Source organism: Achroia grisella, unplaced genomic scaffold (assembly GCF_030625045.1).
Source record: "Achroia grisella isolate CSIRO2021 unplaced genomic scaffold, CSIRO_AGI_Agris_v1 utg1240, whole genome shotgun sequence".
Lineage (NCBI taxonomy): Eukaryota > Metazoa > Arthropoda > Insecta > Lepidoptera > Pyralidae > Achroia > Achroia grisella.
Window position 1 is genome coordinate 226,061 of NW_026712603.1, and position 12,237 is coordinate 238,297.

Here is a 12,237-nt window from a genome sequence, read left to right on the forward strand (position 1 = left end):
TAATTTCACTGCTTTATAACAATTCTTCAGCCGAAACACAGCTTACAAAGTAATTTGCTTGGCGACTGAAATAGGTGACACTAAGGTACATACGCAGAAGACTTTTACAATATCTATCCTCTGTGATGGAAGTGAAGCAACACTGGCATTACAGAATATAGATAGATAGATAGATAGACAAATTCTTTATTCATCAATTACAAACACATAGCATAGATAGAGATACGGAAATACAAATTTTACAAATTAAAAAATTGAGGTGGCTCATAATGTTACATATACTGTAACATCCCTGTCATTCTTTTAATTATCGTATTTAATGTCTGTTGTTCTATATTATGCCTCCCTACTATATAATTTCCCCTTTTTCCTGTACTACGATCGTGGTAAAGAAGTGTATTGTCCATGTGATGGTAAATGGTTACCGTAAGCCATAAAACACCAGAGGTATCACGTGCGCATAGCCCACCCTTTTCTAGAAAAACCCCATGCTGTAGTCTCCCGAGAAAATCTCGGCAGGTAGTTCATTCCACAGTCTAAGTATATGCGGGAGGAAACTGCTCTGAAATTGCACTATCTGAGACAGGTTAGGTTCCGGCGTGTGAGATGAATTCCCTGTCGATGGCTAGCGGTGCGATGGTAAAAGAATGTTTTATTTATATTGATTTCTAAGAATATATCATTATATACGCATTGTTGTACATTAGTCATATTAATTACCATGTCATATATATATATTATAATTATGTTTAATACTTATACATTATTTTATAAATAGAACCTCTATAATTAATGTTAAATGATAATTGTATATATTTATAAGATTTTTTGATCAAAGTTCATTGCTTTAAATTTTAAAGAGAGAATAAAAGAGTGCGTCTTATTAAAGTTTTAATTGTTTTCTTTATGTAATGTAAATACCTTATATACTACCTATATATACCTTTACTACAGAAATACTAGATGGGGTGGACAGAATCATCACCATTGCTCAAAGTCGATGTGAACACATCGATAAAAACGTAGCCAACCCAGATTTACCGAGTCTACCGCCATCTCTCGAATAAGTTTGGTAGTTTCTTATAGGTGTCTCCAATTAAACAAATTGACACAGAAAAATTTTTTGGTGTCGTCGAAATTGATTATTGGGCGACCACTAGTTATAGACTATTAAAGGTAAGTAGGTAAGTACTTTCTTTTTATTAACCTTTTATGCTAGCATTAGCATGTGATGAACAAACTCTCGCAAACTGGCACAAATTGTCCAAAAAATCTCAACGGAACCACAGGTAAGATAATATGACGGAACTGACCAGTATGAGAGTTGTGTCATAGAGAAGATTGTAAATAGGTAGGAAGATCTAGAAGCTTAAAATACTATTAGATCGGGATCAAGTAAAATTTTATGCATTTAATTTTTGATTAAATTTTTTATTGCGCATCTTCTTACGGATTATACAGACACATACTGTCACGACCGTTATCCTGGATGGGGTAGTCAGACGCCTTGTTAATTATCAACGTTATCCTGAACGCACCACTCGATATGCCCATATTTTGCTATGTACATATATTTGAAATCGTAATAATAAAAATTCTTGAAGTTCTTAATTTTTTGAAGTTATTTTTCGTCTCGAAAAATTTTTAATTTCTTTTTATTCTATTCTTGCTCGTACAAGAAAAACTGGTAATTTTAGTCAGCATAGAATAGAATAGAAATAGTATTTATTCAAATAAACTTATGTATTAGTTATAAGTAAGTTGGGATATGCTAGTCACACGAGAGCACATGAAAGACGTAGGAGTTCTTGAAGTGGTCGCCGTAACCGGAACGGCTAGGACAGTATCATTTTTATGTATTCAAATTACATAAAAATGTATGTTTTTACTATTATTATAATAAAGTTAAATCCTTCATAATAAATGAAAGTAAAGTTATATTAAAATGATAAAAATTTAATTTAATATATACCACCAGTATTTCCTTCTACTGTAAATGTGTTAACTTAGTTTAAATTAGAACTAAGTGAAAATGAAGTGCGAGCATTCCACTTTAATAAGTTGGAAGACACCTTATATTTTGCTGCTGACGGTACCCGGCCCTGACCTTGCTGCGGTATAACAGAATATTCTAGTGAAAAGATGAGAAATTTCATACATTTAATTTTAAGAATTAAATAATTCAACAAGATTGCGTAATATGCTTCAGTCGAAGGCGAGTGAGTAATATTTTATATGTATGACGACGAAGATAGACGAAGTCTAGATAAGTGAGATAGACTAAGCTATTAACTAGCTTTGCTCGCAACTTTGTCTGCTTGAAATAGTGTATTAAACAACAAAAAAAAATACATTGTTCTAGATTCAAAAATTTTCATACTTTCATCCCCTATATTATTTTACCCCCTATAAGGCAAAATTTTTAGATATTTAGAATGTCATATTTATTTATATTTAATGAACAGCCTGAAAAATAGGATTCAAACATCTAGTTTTAAAGAAGACGATACTATCGTACAACCTTTTATCTCCCCTTTATAATACCCTTACTACTCTTTTTTCGCATTAAAAAGTAACCTTTGTCCTTTCTCAGGGTCTATACTGTCTGTGTACCAAACTTCATTTAAATCGGTTCACTAGTTTTGATGTAAAAGCGCGACAGACAGACAGACAGACAGAGTTACTTTTGCATTTATAATATTAGTAAGGATTTCTGCCATCAAACAGCTTGATTTATAAGTTATCTTTGAAGGATATGGCATTGAATTTTGCTGGATTAACAAGGTGACAAGAATCCTTACTGTTTAGGGATGGTACTAATTGTAGAAGCGTCAGGTAAAAGGATCAGTCAGGTACCTGTATGCTCCTGATAGGATTTCTTCGACTCCTTAACACGTACCACCATCCACGTCAGATTTTCACTTACTTTCACTGATTTTGCACTCACTTTGTTAGTATTTTTTTATTATATTTCGGGAACGTGAACATGCGAAACAAGGCAGTCCGTACTGTCATTGGTGAGGGAAAAAAGAGGGAGGACAGCAACTAAAGGGCTCTATTACATTAGAGCCCTTTAGTTTCTGTCCCGTCATCTGTGCTTACAACGGGTATAGGGTTGATTTTAAACACTTCCTTCATTTCTACGCTGAAGAAATTGCCTGTATATTAAACTATTTATCCATAACAATTTTTATACATAATATTTATTTATTTAATTCAGGCTACATGGCCCATATTATAAATATCTTATAGACTAACATACATAAGAAATAATAATAAAATATGTAAATAAAATTGTCTCTATGGTCACGGCACCGACGACGGCAATCTGCCACGGTAGCGCCGATATACCACCCCCTTCGGCAAGTAGTCCTCCTTCATTAAGGTGGGCAGCATGTTGGTGGGGACCAGGACCACGAACGCTTTGAAGCTCGCGTTGTGGCTCGATTTCAACTGCGTCACCCTAAATGTCAGGTTGCTTTTAGTCCGGATGTAGTCAACAATATCCTGTTCCTTGGTAGCGTAGTGTAGGCGGGATAGGTACATTGCCGTGGTCGGTGTTGCGGCACGTAACAAGAAGTTGGGCCCTGTCAGTGCTGTGCCACAATAGTTTCGATTGACCCTCTTTGTGCGCCTCTTCTTTTGTACCGTGACAAAACCATCATCGTCACGGTCAGCAGACTTTGTACACATAGGGGTAATTTTCAGAGTCAATTTAGGCTCATTCCGCTGAGCAGTTGGTATTTATGTAAATATGGACAGACCTTTATATAAACGTGTAACTAAAAAGGCTTGACGGGTTTTCAGAAATAGGCTATTGTTAAATCCGTCTTGTGGGAACCCTTTTTATGACTCAAATGACAAACGGCTCACCTGAATACGGTAACCGATCTATTCTCAAAAGAGCCGTTTCATATTTTGATATGCTAGTACTAACTTTGTTTATCATTAGTGAGCAATTATAATATATATATATTCTGTTCGTGAAGGTTGTATCTCTCTGGCCCAGTAATAAGTTGGTTTGGTTGCTAATTTGCTGTTAATTTTTCATAAGCATTTACTATTTATTTTGTATTATTTTTTATAGCACAGGGGACAAGCGGTCACATCGCTCACATGATGGCAAGTGACTACCGTCGACCATAAGCACCCGCAACACTAAGATAATTGCAAATGCTGGCCTTTCAAAAAGGAATAAGCTCATAATATCCTTAAAAATACTCAGACTGATCAAACAATCATGTTTGCCGTATCAGGAATTGAACCGCAACCATCAGAAGTAATGCAGTTGTCTTTCATAGAAGGTTGTTGGGCCCGTGTCCTGTACATTTTACTAATCTTAAAAAAGAACACAGCTTCACACAAAGACTTCTATGCATATTACCTGATAGATACATAGATCATAATTTTTATTTGTATCTTAGTACACACATCTAGACTTAATTATAGACGACCTCGGTGGTTTAGCGGTCTAGCACACCGCTTTACGACTGATGGTCGCGGGTTCGATTCCTTTGCACTTTGTTTTTGCCCTTTGCACAATGTTTGTATCAGTCTAGGTGTTTTCTACGTATAATATGTATGTATTTACAAAAAAAATCAATGTATATGTATCAGTTATCTAGTACCCATAACACAAGCTTTAGCTAGCTTAACTTGGGACTAGATGGCGCTGTGTGAATTGTCCTGAGATTAGTATTAATTATAACGTTACATAACAAGTATAACAATCCAGTAATGGTAAACCTACATGTGTGTGCTACAGCAATACAAAACTGGTACTTTGTATAAACTCTGGTTTCGTAAAATGCAGATGAAACGAAACTTCCCTAGCAATCGCTTTTAAAAGTTACCTAACAAGGCTGCTGTTTTTTCTCAACTCCTTTATAACATTTATATAACTTTTCGTTCACGATCAGTTTTGGACACTTCTAATTTATCCTCTCTTCAGAATATACCCAATTTGGTCGATGCAACCAAATTGGGTATATTCCGTTCCACGAGGGTATTCTTAACCCTCGTTGAACTATATTTTTTATATCGAATTTCCTGGAAACTCATTCACAACTATCGTGTCATGACGTCAAACAGAATAGTAGGTTTTTTGTATTTGTTTTTCTTTTATAATACACTAGCTGCTCACCCCGGCTTCGCACGGGTGTTACATGTATTATGCATAAAAACCTTCCCCTTAAATCACTCTATCTATTATAAAAATAGATTCAAAATCCGTTGCGTGGTTTTAAAAATTTAAGCATACATAGGGACGGACAGACAGCCACAGCGACTTTGTTTTATGCTATGTAATGATTAAATATCATAAAAAATACTTATGAGATGTCCTATATAAAACTGGGTATTTATACTATTTAATCATTATGAAATGTAATTTATCTAAACGTGTCTTTAATTCGATAATACCGAAATGATCAATACCTATATGTTGTAATACCGAAATGACTTGGTAACTAAAATAGTTACGAAAATAGAGGGGTAACTACAACACCTATTTGAAATATTATTTTTAGTTAATGTCGCGTTAACCGTTTAAAGAGTTTTTTTTTAAATAAATTATCAAACAAAATCTATTTAACTATTTATAATATAACTTTAAAGCCTACATAACTGATATTAAGACGCGGATGCCAAATTTTTATTTTAGTCTGTTTGTAATGGTTAAACTGGAATACTTTACCGATTTTAAATAAAGAGTATTTACAACCGGTAATTTCAGTTACCTACCGAAACGCATCATTATCAACAAGTAACATATATTTCACACAGGATACTAAACAAACATATAATAAATAAACTTTTTTTTTATATTTTTTTTTGTTTTAACAGAGTCCAGTCAGCAGATGTCCAGAGAAAGCTTGCAATTACGTAAAAAAACCCCCATAAATCCAGCAACAACAAGAATATCAAGCAACTAAGGATAGCCAAATCAGCCTCGGTGACATTTCAATTTGTATAAAATAATGGACCCATTGTAAGTCTAGGGGCGCGCTCTTAGGGGCTGACTCGCATACAAAGTGACCGAACCGAATTTGCCTACCAACCCTGGCTATCAAATACAGCATCAACTCTTTATATTATGTTATAAATTGAGGTCATTTCTCTTAAACAGCATTGCTAAGGTCAAGGTAAACTTGTATGGTGGTGTTTTTTGTATTGTTCAATACTTACCAATATATGTATGTGTATTTTATCGATTGTTCTCAATGTAATAGAGAACAAGTTATAAGAAAATAGAGCAGAAAAGTGTTCATTGAGATGGAAAATGTGGTAATAAATAGAATAGAATTGAATAGAAATAATCTTTATTCAAATAAACTCATTACAAGCACTTTTGAATAGTCATATTTTGATTCTACCACTCATTCGGAATGCAGATTCATCACAAGAAGAATGAGCAAGTAACTTGTGTGTTGCTCTTTTTAATAGATGTTTTTTTAAATAATAAATACACACTAATTGACCCCGAAAACATTTTACGATCTAAATTAAAATCGCTATTAAAAAATAGGGGTTGATGATAGAAGGGTGAAAATTATAATAAGAAAACATTTTGTCGAAAAAATAAAAAAAAATGTTAGGGGTTTGAAACATGGGTAAGAACAACCTTATCACTTGGTATGAAAGATAGATAGTAGTCGATTCTCAGATCTAATGAATATGCATATAAAATTTCATAAAAATCGGTCAAGTCGTTACGGGGGAGTATGGTTTTAACTAGCATTAACTTGAAACAATAATGTCAATGTAGATACATAAAATTAATGAAAAGATTCATATTTTTTTATTTGCACATATGTATATGTAGATGTACACATACATATAATAATACCTTATAGATATGAGATTTTTATAAAAAATTACACTTCAACAAGAACATTTTCCAAGTAACATAATATGATTTTATCGAATAATGCAAAATATATATATTCTAGTTTGGTTTATATATATCTACCTAGAAAAGAGGGACGTCTACACCACAGGTTCCCAAACTTATTTTGTCTACTGCCCACTTTGAGAATAAATTATTTTTTAGGAACCCATTTTTTCCCTTTTTTCAATCAGTTATTGCGACTTATATTAGCGGAAATTAAACATTAATTCTAAATGAGATTTTACTATAACTCGCAAGTTAACTTTAAGATAACTTGAAACCAGAACGCAGTAGGTAATTCTCAACGACGCTCAGGTCTCAATTAACTTTTACGGGCTACACCTGCCAATAATTATTGAAACGCAATTTTATAGTATTCAAATAGTGTATCTTTTATTTAAAATAAAAAAAAACATAATCGATTCTTATATAAAAAAGGATAAATCTGATGCTGTTTAATAAGTTTGTTGATATCCCTCATTCTTTGGGGTCACTTACCCCCCTTTTGGCCTACAGCGCCCACAAGGGATTATCGCTCACTTTGGGAAAAACTGGTCTATACGCAGCAGTGTGTATGTATATATACAGGGTGCGAGCTCTGTAATCAGACAAATAGTACGTTAATAATGTGTTATTAGCATTGTCATGATTTGGCTTGGCGAATTCTATTCCCCAATCAAATTACTCTAGTTTCAAACGGAATATTTAGTTAACTACGTCCTATTTACCATTTGTTATTTTTTTATATAGCATAGGGGACAAACGAGCATGCGGCTCACCTGATGGTAACACCAGAGGAATTGCAAGTATGTTGTCGGCCTTTTAAAAAGGATTAAGTTCTTTTCTTAAAGGTTTTAGTATAGTAGTTTTGTTAATATCGTATCGGTTCGGAAATACCATTGCTGGAAGGTGATTCCACAATGCGGTTGTGCGTGGCAAAAAGTTTCTAGACAACCGAACTGTCCACCTGCGCTAATAGTTCACGCTGGCGGGGCACCAGTGGAGAATGGTACAATGAGCATGAAGTCAGGTCAGTTAGCTCATCTTGGCAAATGGCAATTTACCACTATGGTTACCAGGGAGAAGCGCGTGGAGGTCAACCGGACAATCCACTTCCCCCTGTCCAAGGGATTTTTTTATCATTACAGTACACTTTCAAAAATGGAACGTTTTGGTTTATAAACAAAAAAAAAAGTGTAACATGTTTTTGGTCTAAAATTGGAAATAAAATAAGACCACCGAATGTTTAATAAAAACCGACAACACAAAGCCCCCAAATAAATGGGAAACAATTATTTTTTTTCAGTCGCTCCTATCAATTTGGCCCGTTAATTGTTCGGAATGGCTGCAATTTATATTCTAACATAATAAAATGGTTTGATTTCCCCAGGCGCCTGATTTCATTACAGCAACCGTCTCGGGGGCTCGGGTTCTATTCCCAGTTCTCGTTTAGCTGCCGTTGTCACTATAAATAAAGAAGAAAAGTCAACTCCGCTTATTTACTTTACGTACCTGGCGTGGCTCCAGATTTAACAATATTGTCCAACAATAGACGTATGTTTGACGAGCTACACGCTGATTAGCAGTCATATTAATGCTACGAAAATAACTCCTTTTTGAGGGCTGATAATGGAATGATCCCATCGTCTACGCTAACGGTATACACTGGCGGGGCACCATGGACAATGATATATGACTATGAAATCAGGTCAGTAAGCCCATCGTGACAAATTTACCAGGAATTTAACATGATGGTTTCCAGGGGGAAGTGAGTGGATGTTAATCTGACATGGTACATTGCTAGCAACGGTTATCAATCCACATTACTAACAATCCTCTTCCCCCAGTAACTTTGGGTTCCATCTTTCTCCCTCTCTCTATTTTACTCTTCCCCACTCTCTATTCATTTCTCTCTCTGGTGCCACAAGATATTTACAAAGGCAAAATCTTAATCTGTATGTTAAACTCAATATCAATTGTATTCCAAAGAATTAATTGAATGCATTTTAGTATTATATATACCTATATAAGTATACAATATAAAGAACTAAAGACTACGTCAATGGCACTATCCATTGAATCTGAATTCATTTGCAGAGTATATCTTATCTGGTATGGCTTTAAATGCCGCCGGCTTCGTCATAATATTCCACAAATTCTTGGATGTGACTCTTCTCTTTGCCGATTACCGGCTGGGCATATACACGTTGTCCTCACTATTTGCTATCACGACTGATCGTAGTGGTATAAGATACTAGTACCCAGAAATGCCAACGTAAAAATGATAATTTAGGCCTTATTTTGTAACTAGCTTTTGCCCGCGGCTTCGCTCGCGTTAATTTATCCCCTTAGGGGTGGAATTTATCAAAATCCTCAGGGGATGCCTACGTCAGAGTAGCTTTATGCATGTAAAGTCTCAGCCCGATCGGTTTAAAATTGACAAATTTTCATACAAACTTTCATCCCCTATTTTATCCCCTTGGGGGTAGAATTAATCAAAATCCTTTCATAGCGGATGCCTACGTCATAACATCTACCTGCATGCTAAATTTCAGCCCGATCCGTCCAGTGGTTTGGGCTGTGCGGTGATAGATCACTATGTCAGTCACCTTTGAGTTATATATATTTAGATGATCGTAATGTGATGTTCATTAATTGGTTATTACCATTTACCATTATTACCCTTTTTTGTTACTCTAGTTACAAAAAATATGTTCTTGTATATTTTTCTCCACTTTTTCTTCCCTTAAACTCTGGAAGATCAAATAATAATGTATTATTAATTTGTTTGTAACATTTTTAGTTGCAGATAGAATTGAGTATCTTAAAAAAACAGGAAAAAACCATAGATAAAACTTTCATTCATCAATCAAACCCGGACAAATTTCATTAATCTCAAGCCTGTATAAGACCGCGGATATTTGTGGGAAGAGGAGCCTGTAGGGAAATTAAGGAATCCCGCCCTTGAACATTGTGCGGAACAAATCTAATTAGGTAAAGGAAAATATTATTTAAAATACCAACAGAAATAGATTTTTAATGTAATTGCAAAGAAGCATACCACCTGATGTTAATCATCACCTCAGGCCGGAAGACGTCAACTGCTGAACAAAGTCTCCACGATGATCGGTCCTGCGCTGCTCGCATCCATCGCCTTCCAGCGATCTTGAACATATCGTCGGTCCACCTTTCTGGAGGCCTTCCCACGCTGCGTCTTCATTCCGCGGTCGCCACTCGAGGACTTTACTGCCCCAACTACCATCTGTTCTACGAGCTATGTGCCCTGCCCATTGGCACTTCCGCTTTGCAATTCTTCGGACTATGTCGGTCACTGTGGTTCTTCTGATGATCACGCAGAGAAACTCCTAGTATAGTCCTCTCTATAGCCCTCTGAGTGACTCTGAGCTTGTTCATAAGGCCTATAAATAGCGACTATAATTACCGAACATACATACATAATACAATAGACGAACTACGTGTTGGCAACACCAGCCTACAGTAATTTCAGTAGGTTGGTATTTTTGGTATTGGTTGGTATTCATTCTCTTCCTTTTTACTTTTCTAAGAGTTCAAATTGTTGTGTGCTAACCTTGTCCAATTTTTTTTCATTACTGTTTATAGTAAGTAGATTAAGTTTAGATGTAACAATATTAGTTGTCACACAAAATTAGGTTAAAGATAATTTGTCTACGTAAGATCATCTATCTTCTCGTAAAACTTCTTTATTCTCATTAATCGCGAAAACGTTATAAACAGGTCTGTCTGTTATATATATACTTGCAATTATGTTTCAGAATTATTTCTTCCTTATTGATAATAACGACATAAGAAAATATTCAAATTCATTTAAAATTCTACGTAATACTTGATTATTTGTCCAACAATGTACAAATTACAATGTGTACCCTCTCAATACGCCCACTGCAGCTTTAGAGTTTGTTGTCACCGAAGTCGAGGCAAATATTTGTAAAGTGACAGAAATATTTGTCCATCCCACAACTCTGGCCTGAAAAGCGGCAAAGTATGTATACAAAACAAAGTAGCTTGACATTTAACAGCTTTCACGTTGATTTAAATGCCGTAAAAAAAATGCGAGAACACGAAATTTACAGATTAATAAAAATTATAATAATTGATTAAAAAGATACGATCAAATAAATAGAAAGAAAAGGCCGTGTTTCGTTGAATATTGTTAGCATATTTTTAGACAATTATATTGAGAATATTTGAGTTTTTTTTTATGTGACTGGAATGGTAAACGAGCAAAAGCCACCTGGTGGTAAGTGGTAACCGTCACCGTGGTACTTACCCACTTAGACGATTCTAGTGTCTACTTCTGGTAGTTCTTTTGAGAATCTGTTTATTTTTATTTTAATAGCTGTACCTGCAACTTCGTCCACGTGGAATTAAAATTTATTTTTCTAAAATAATAGTAGCCTAAGTTACTCCTCATTACAACTGCAGACCTTGTGTTATGGGTATCACACAACAAATGATACATAACATATGTAAATACATACACAGGGGGGACAGGAATTATCCGTAATGGGGATCAATAACCCCATTGCAAGTAACGTCAACTATGTCAAGTTGACCTCCACACAGTTCCTTCTGGAAACCATCATGTTAAATTCCTGATGAATTTTCCACGATGGGCTAACTGATCTGACTCCTTACTCATTTTATCATCTTCCACTGTTGGCTCGCCAGCGTATACTGTTAGCGCAGGCGTGTGCATAATACCGTTATCATCCCTATGAAAAAAAATACGTATATACATTTATAAATACATAAAAAACACCCAGACCAATAAACCAATTATACTCGTTAATACATATGTTCGTACCATCGGAAGCAAAGCAGCGTGCTAAACTGCTACACCACCAATTAGTTCATCAGGATGAGCTTGATGGAGATATTCAGTGGATTACACATATACAGCAGCAAATATAATTTGTTCTCGTTCCGATCAGTTGCACGTTACATATAAATTGTTACTTAGCAACATGATTACTTATTTTAAATGTGATGGATTATAATTTTTCTTCTTAAATCAATGTGCCTTAATCCATTACATTTAAGACACTCTACATCTGTACCTTTAAATAACATACATAATATAAAACAATATACAGAAGAGTATACAATAGTAGCAAAAAACATATCCAAAATTAAATCTGTTAAAATACTAATCACTAATTATAGTTGGACCTATACTGGGCCCATAACCTGATGGAGATATTCAGTGGATTACACATATACAGCAGCAAATAAAATTTGTTCTCGTTCCCATCAGTTGCACGTTACATATAAATTGTTACTTAGCAACATAATTACTTACTTTAAAT